General features: G+C 36.4%; 1 protein-coding gene across 2 annotated transcripts in view; it reads left to right on the top strand.

Moving 5' to 3' along the window:
* The first annotated feature begins 6,769 nt into the window (after positions 1–6,769).
* Positions 6,770–7,657, top strand: part of RNF212B (ring finger protein 212B) — a 29,800-nt gene continuing 28,912 nt past the window's right edge. For both annotated transcript variants that reach the window (XM_027569145.1, XM_027569143.1), the window contains exon 1: positions 6,770–6,859. The gene's annotated coding sequence lies outside the window, so the exon portion shown is untranslated. The remainder of the gene's footprint in view (positions 6,860–7,657) is intronic.

The following is a 7,657-nucleotide window of genomic DNA, read 5'->3' as shown; positions in this document are numbered from 1 at the left end:
GGGATCATGACCTGAGCTGAAGGCAGATGCTTAACTGACTGAGTAACCCAAGCGTCCCAATATTTATCCTTTTACGCCTGGTTCATTTCACTTAGCATGTTTCCAAGTTTTCTTCATGTTGTGGCATGTATCAGAACTTCATTCCTTTTTGTGGCTGAATAATATTCCATTGTATGGGTATAGCACATTGTTTATCCATTCATCTGTTGATGGACACTTGTGTTGTTTCCACCTTTTGGCTGTTGTGAGTAATGCTTCATTAATATTGTGAACATTGATGTGCAAGTGCCTGTTTGAGTCCCTGTTTTGTTTTATTTTAAGATTTTATCTATTTATTTGACAGAGAGGGACACAGCGAGAGAGGGAACACAAGCAGGGGGGAGTGGGAGAAGGAGAAGCAGGCTTCCCGCGGAGCAGGGAGCCTGATGCGGGGCTCAATCCCAGGACCCTGGGATCATGACCTGAGCCAAAGGCAGACGCTTAACGACTGAGCCACCCAGGCGCCCCTTGAGTCCCTGTTTTTGATACTTCGGGGCCTATACCTAGGAATGGAAGTGCTGGGTCATATGGTAAGGCAGTTCTATGTTTAACTTCTTGAGGAATCACCAGACTGTTTTCCAGCAAAGGCATCATTGTATATTCTTACCAGTAACATACCTGGGTTTCAATTTCTCCACATCCTCTCCAACTCTTGTTTTCCTTTTAAAAAATTATAGTCATCCTAATAGAAGTGAAATGGTATCTCACTGTGGTTTTGATTTTCATTTCTACAATGAGGAATGATATTGAGCATTTTTCATGTGTCTATTGGCTGTCTGTATCTTTTCTTTGTAGAAATATCAATTTAAATCATTTGCTGGTTTTTTTTAAAAGACTTTATTTATTTAGGGAGAGAGTGAGCAAGTGGGGGAGGGAGTGTGGGGAGGGGCAGAGCGAGAGAGAGAGAATCCCAAGCAGATTCCACACTGAGCTCGGAGCCCAATGCGGGGCTCGATCTCATGACCCCGAGGTCGTGACCTGAGCTGAAATCAAGAGTTGGATGCTTAACCAGCTAAGCCACCCAGGGGCCCTCCTCTGTTTTTAACAGAGTTGTCTTTTAGTTGTTGAGATGTATGTAGAAGTTCTTTATATATTCTGGATATTAAACCTTTATCAAATATATCATTTGCAAATATTTTCTCCCATTCTGTGGATTGCCTTTTTGCTCTCTTGATAGTGTTCTTTGATACAAAGAAGTTAATTTTAATAAAGTAGTACTTATCCATTTTTTCTTTTGTTGCTTGTGTTTTTGTCATATTTAGAAAGCATCACCAAATCCAAGGCCATGAAGATTTTCCCTTATATTTTCTTCTAAGAGTTTCATAGTTTTTGCTATTACATTTAGATCTTTGATCCATTTTTAGTTAATTTTTGTATATAGCATAAGGTAAGGGTCCAACTTTATTGTTTTTCATGTGGATAGCCAGTTACCCCAGCACTATTTACTGAAAAGATTATTCTTGCCCCCCATTGAATGGTCTTAGCATCCTTGTTGAAAATCAATTGACCATTAATGTGAGGGTTTATTTCTGGATTCTGAATTCTATTCCATGGTCCATATATTTACCCTTATGCCAGCACCAGTTACCTTTGTAGTAAGTTTTGAAATTGGGAAATGTGAGTTCTCCAACTTTCTTCTTTTTCAAGATTGTTTTGGTTATTCTGGATCCTTTGAAATTCCATATGAATTTTAGGATGGGCTTTTCAATTTCTGCAAAAAATACCATTGGTATTTTGATAGGGATTGTATTGAATTTGTGTATTGCTTTGGGTAGAATTATCAACAATGTTAAGTAGTTTTCCATGTACAAGTCTTGCACCTCTTTGGTTAAATTTATTCCCAAGTATTTTATTATTTTTGATCCTATCATAAATGGAATTTTTCTTGTATAGACAGCTAATTTTTTGACAAAGGCAATTTAGTTGAGAAAGATAATCTTTTCAATGGGTGGTTCTGGAACAATTGGATGTCCACATGCAGAAAACAAAAACAAAACAACACACACACACACATGAAAGAACTTTAATCCATACCTCATACCATATAGAAAAATTAACTTGAAATGAGTCATATTCCTAAACATAAATTCAAAACTATACAGTTTAGATTTCCAGAATTTCTAGAAGAAAACATAGGAAACTTTTTGTGACCTTGGGTTAAGCAAAGCTATCTTAGATATGACACCAAAAAATGCTCCATAAAAGAACAAATTAATAAACTGGACTTTATCAAAAATAAAAACTACTTTTCAAAAACTACTATTAAGAGAGACTGAAAAGACAAGCCACAAACTGGGCATATATCTGATGAAGGAGTTTCTTCAGAATGTATGAAGAAGTCTCAAAATCAATAATAAAAAAAACATTTAAAAATGGGCAAAAGATTTGGACACTTCACCAAAAATATATATACAAATGGCAAATAAGCACATGAAAAGATGTTCCCCATTATGAGTCATGAGGAAAGCACAAATTAAACCACAATAAGGTAGTATTACATACCTATTAGAATCATTAAAATTAAAGAGACTGAACATACTAAGTGCTAGCAATAACATGGAGTACCCAAAATTCTCATACATTGCTGGTGGGAATGTAAAAGGGTACAACCTCTTTGGAGAAGTTTGGCAGTTTCTTCAAAAGTTAAACATATACTTACCACACCTACTACATGATCTAGCCATTCAGCTTCTAGGAAATTACCCAAGAGAAAAGAGAGCATAGGTGCAAAGATTTGTGCATGAACATTTATAGCAGCTTTATTTGTAATAGCTCCCAACTGGAAACAACTCAAATGTCCATCAACAGATAAATGGACAAACAAATTGTAGTATATACATACTACTCAGTATAAAGTGAAATGTGAAATGAAGTAAAGTGAAATACTAGTCAGCAACAAAAATGAAAGAACTATTGAGGGGCACCTGGGTGGCTCAGTCATTTAAGCAGAGTTAATTTTTCTATTTGTTGGCAAGGATGTGGAGAAAGGGAACCCTCCTACACTGTTGGTGGGAATGCAAGCTGGTGCAGCCACTCTGGAAAACAGTAATGGAGGCTCTTCAAAAAGTTGAAAATAGAGCTACCCTATGACCCAGCAATTGTACTACTGGGTATTTACAAATGTAGTGATCTGAAGGGGCACCTGCACCCCAATGTTTAGAGCAGCAATGTCCACAATAGCTAAACTATGGAAAGAACCCAGAAGTCCATCGACAGATGAATGGATAAAGAAGACGTGGTATACATACATATATATATATATATATATATATATATATATATACACACACACACATATATATATATATGTATATATGTATATATACACACACATATATACTGTGTAGGTATATATGTATACATATATACATACACATCTATACACATATATACACTGGAATACTATACAGCCATCAAAAAATGAAATTTTGCCATTTGCAATGACATGGATGGAACTACAGGGTATTTGGATAAGCGAAATAAGTCAATCAGAGAAAAACAATTATCATATAATCTCACTGATATGTGGAATTTAAGAAACAAAACAGAGGATCATAGGGGAAGAGAGGAAAAAATGAAACAAGATGAAACCAGAGAGGGAGACAAACCATAAGAGACTCTGGTTTTTGTGCACGTATGTATGCACACACACGCACACACACACACACACATTTTTTAATCATGTTAAGGAAACATCCACTGATTTCTACTTCAATGAGATTTTAAATCAGAAATGGATGTGAATTATGACAAATGTTATGGCATTATGGCAACCATGGAGATGATCGTGATATTTCTTATTAGAAATATTATCATAAATTATGTTCATGGATTTCCTAATATGGAACCATTATTTCATTCCTGTAATGAACATCACTTGGTCATAATGTATACTTTTTTAAAAAATAGATTTTATTTATTTATTTGACAGAGAGATAGAGAGAGAGCACAAGTAGGCAGAGTGGCAGGTGGAGGGAGAGGGAGAAGCAGGCTCCCCGCCAAGCAGGGAGCCGGATGTGGGGCTCGATCCCAGGACATCAGGATCATGACCTGAGCCGAAGGCAGACGCCCAACCGACTGAGCCACCCAGGCACCCCATAATGTATACTTTTTAAAATGTGTTGTTGGATTCTATTTGCTAATATCTTATTTAAAGATCTTTGTATCCATATGTTCATTTCATAAAAAATGTATTTATTTTTTAAGAAGATTTTATTTATTTATTTGAGAGAGAGAAGCAGACTCCCCACTGAGCAGGGAGACTGATCATAATTTTAAAAGTCTCCTTTTTCTATAACCCAGAATATTTGAGTAGAATTAAGATTATATTTAGAAAAGCCATTTATGTGATGGTTTGAGTTGTGAGCTGAACTAATCACTTATTTTATGGAACACCATTTTTACTTGAAAGAACAACTAACAAACTATAGTTATATAGTGATGGGTATTTGGTAGACATTTTCTCAAAAATAAAATGAGCTGTCACTTCAAGAAAAACAGTGACAGTATTTGTTGCCAATGATAAAATTTAAGCTTTCAGACAAAAATTAGAATTTCGGAAAACTTGTATCTGCGACTGTGAGCCTGACAACTTCCCAATATTCAAAGATTTTTCTAATGACATAAGTAGTAATATTAACAAAAATAATTTTTAAAAATTATATAATAAAATGTGTCAATATTTATTATTGTATAATGAAATATGTCAATGTATATAACTCAGTGAACCGATATTTTCTAAATGACTGGTTTGGTTTAACATAAGATGTTACACATTCATTAATATGGTGTTAGATCCCACAACACAACTAGCTTTTAGCAAACTCCCACTTGAATTTTGGTGGAGTGTCAAAGAAAATTTTCACAATTACCTGAATAGGCTATTAAAATACTATTGCCTTTTCTAATTAAATTTTTGTGTGAGCCCAGATCTTCTTCACACATTTCAACCAAAACAACATACTGCAACAGAATGGATGTAGAAGCAGATGCACAAGCCCAGCTGCTTTCTATAAAGTTAGATAGTAAAAGATCATAAAACTGTAAAACAATGCCACTCTTCTCACTAGTTTTTATTTTGGAAAATATAACTTTTTCATGGGTTATATTACTACCTAATGGGCTTATTATTGTTTTCAAATGATTAATAAATATTTTTTAAATGTCTTGGTTTGAATCGCCAATACCATTAATACTGATAGATACAATCCACATAGACAAAGGTTTTTTGGGAAGAGGGTCTTCAATAATTTTTAAAATGTAAAGGAGGTCTGAGGCCAAAAAGTTTGAGAACCACTGCTTAGTGGAAAGCTCATATTCACATTTTTTGTCAGCAGTCTTTATACTCGAACACAATGTAAGGAGAAACAAAGTTCTTGGATCATATTTTCTTTGTGAAAATCTTGAAAATGCTGCCTCATTGCTTCTAGAATGAAGTGCTGTTGTAGAGAAAGAAGTCTGATGTCAATATACTTTTCTTCCCCTTATAAGTGACTAGTACTTTTTGTCTGTATGTTCAAAGGGGTCTTTCTTTATCTTTAAGACCAATCATTTTATTAGAAAATGTTTTGGTCTTGCACGTCTGGGTGGCTCTGCTGGTTAAGCATCTGCCTTCGGTTCAGGTCATAATCCCAGAGTCCTGGGATGGAGTCCCACGCCCCACTCCCTGCTCAGCGGGGAGCTCGCTTCTCCCTCTACCCCTCCCCGCAGCTCGTGATCTCTCTCTCTCTCAAAAAATTAAAATCTTAAAAAAAAAATGTTTTGGGGGCGCCTGGGTGGCTCAGTCGGTTAAGCAACTGCCTTCGGCTCAGGTCATGATCCTGGAGTCCCGGGATCGAGTCCCGAATCGGGCTCCCTGCTCAGCGAGGAGCCTGCTTCTCCCTCTAACCCTCCTCCCCCCTCTCATGTACTCTCTCTCTCGCTCTCTCATTCTCACTCTCTCAAAATAAATAAATCTTTTAAAAAAATATTTTGGTTTTGACTGTTCTGGGTCAGTTTTCTCCTATATACGGTGTGCCCTTTAGATATGCAGACTTAAGTCTTATTTTATTTCAGGAAAATTTGTTCCAAATTTTGTTTTAAATATTTGTTCTACTACACTGCTCTCTGGTTTTCCTCGGACGAATAAATGTGTTTGAGTGTGTGTGTGTAAAATTTCTTTTGCTTGTTTTCTGTATCTATCACTTTCTCTTAAAATATTTTACCTTTTTTTAAAAGAAAAACTATTCTTTCAGCCATTAATTGTGTTTTCTCATTCTTTTATTTCTGAAAAAAGTTATAAATTTTTTCCTGAGATTTGTTGGTTCTTATTTAATATATTCTCTATCCATATCACTTTTTAGCTTTTTTTCTGATTTATGCTATTCTTTCAAAATATCCATTATTTTACTTCACTAAAAAGTGGTTGAAATTTTCATCTGCTCTGTGACCACATTTTTCTAGTGTGTTATTATCTATAGGAATATTATTAGGTTTACTCTTACCTTGTTTCCACAGTAACTTGTATGGAATTAGGCCATATGCCTCATTTGTTCCCATTCTTAAACGAGGTAAATTTTCCCCAACTATCAAGAAGAGGCACCCTTGCCTCTCGCCTGCTACCGCGAACCCAACTTTCCAGCTTAGTACGCGGCCGTGGGCTCCGCCCACGCCTCACGCACGCCCCGGGCCCCGCCCACTCAGCCCCCCCGCCTCGAGCCCCGCCCACGCCTCTCACGAGCCGTCGCGGCCACTCCCAGCCTCTTGCTTCTGGCTGGTGCTAGGCTTGCTGTGTATTTTCCCGCCATTTCCAGCTCTTCGTGAGGAGAACTGGATGATTTCGGTGAGATCCGAGGGCCTCTGAGATCGTGGCGCCCAAGCGGGTAGGGAATGCAGCTAGAAAAGAACTAGTGGTCATGAGACCGCTAAATCGCCATCACCTCTAGAAGTCCCGCAAGTCTTGCCCTCACAAGCCCTTAACTGCCCTTCTTATAAGGGGTTTCCTGTGGACAACTCATTTGATTAACACTGTTGTCGCTGCCCTTATACAAAGCAGGGTATATTTAGTCGGGCCTTTTCAGTAGTTCTTCAGACTCACCTCCTGGTAGAAGTTAGTGTATTGTGAGCAATAAATCGAAATCTAAAGCTCATGGCCCTGTATAATGCCTTTGCATTGAACTGATTATTCAGCAAGTTTTTATTGTGAATCTTGTTTTTTGTGACAAAAATGTTAAAGTGTGGTGCAAACTAGCCATCATTTTTTTAGCGAACCTCTCCATAAGCTGCTTAAAAAACGTTTTTAAAGAAAAGACCTAGGTGGAGAAGAAAATGTTACCTTCTGTTTGGGTTATTTTCCTAATGTAATTTTAAAGGAAATCAAACTAATAGATACTATATTCTTAAATAACATATTCATGGAACAAAACATGTGAATTCATTATATGTATAAACTAATTACAGCTCAATATGTTTCAGCTCACTTATGTTTTTTTAATGTGTTAAAATGTGGGTTTTTTTAATGTCAATTTTTTCATTTAAAAATCTTTTTAATGTTTTGTAATATGTCAATTTCTTCATTTAAACATCTTACAAAGTCACATTTACATAATTATGTATCTCACCAATTATATGGATGGGATTA

This window comes from Zalophus californianus, chromosome 6, assembly GCF_009762305.2.
Source record: "Zalophus californianus isolate mZalCal1 chromosome 6, mZalCal1.pri.v2, whole genome shotgun sequence".
NCBI lineage: Eukaryota > Metazoa > Chordata > Mammalia > Carnivora > Otariidae > Zalophus > Zalophus californianus.
This window is presented reverse-complemented; position numbering and strand designations above follow the sequence as displayed.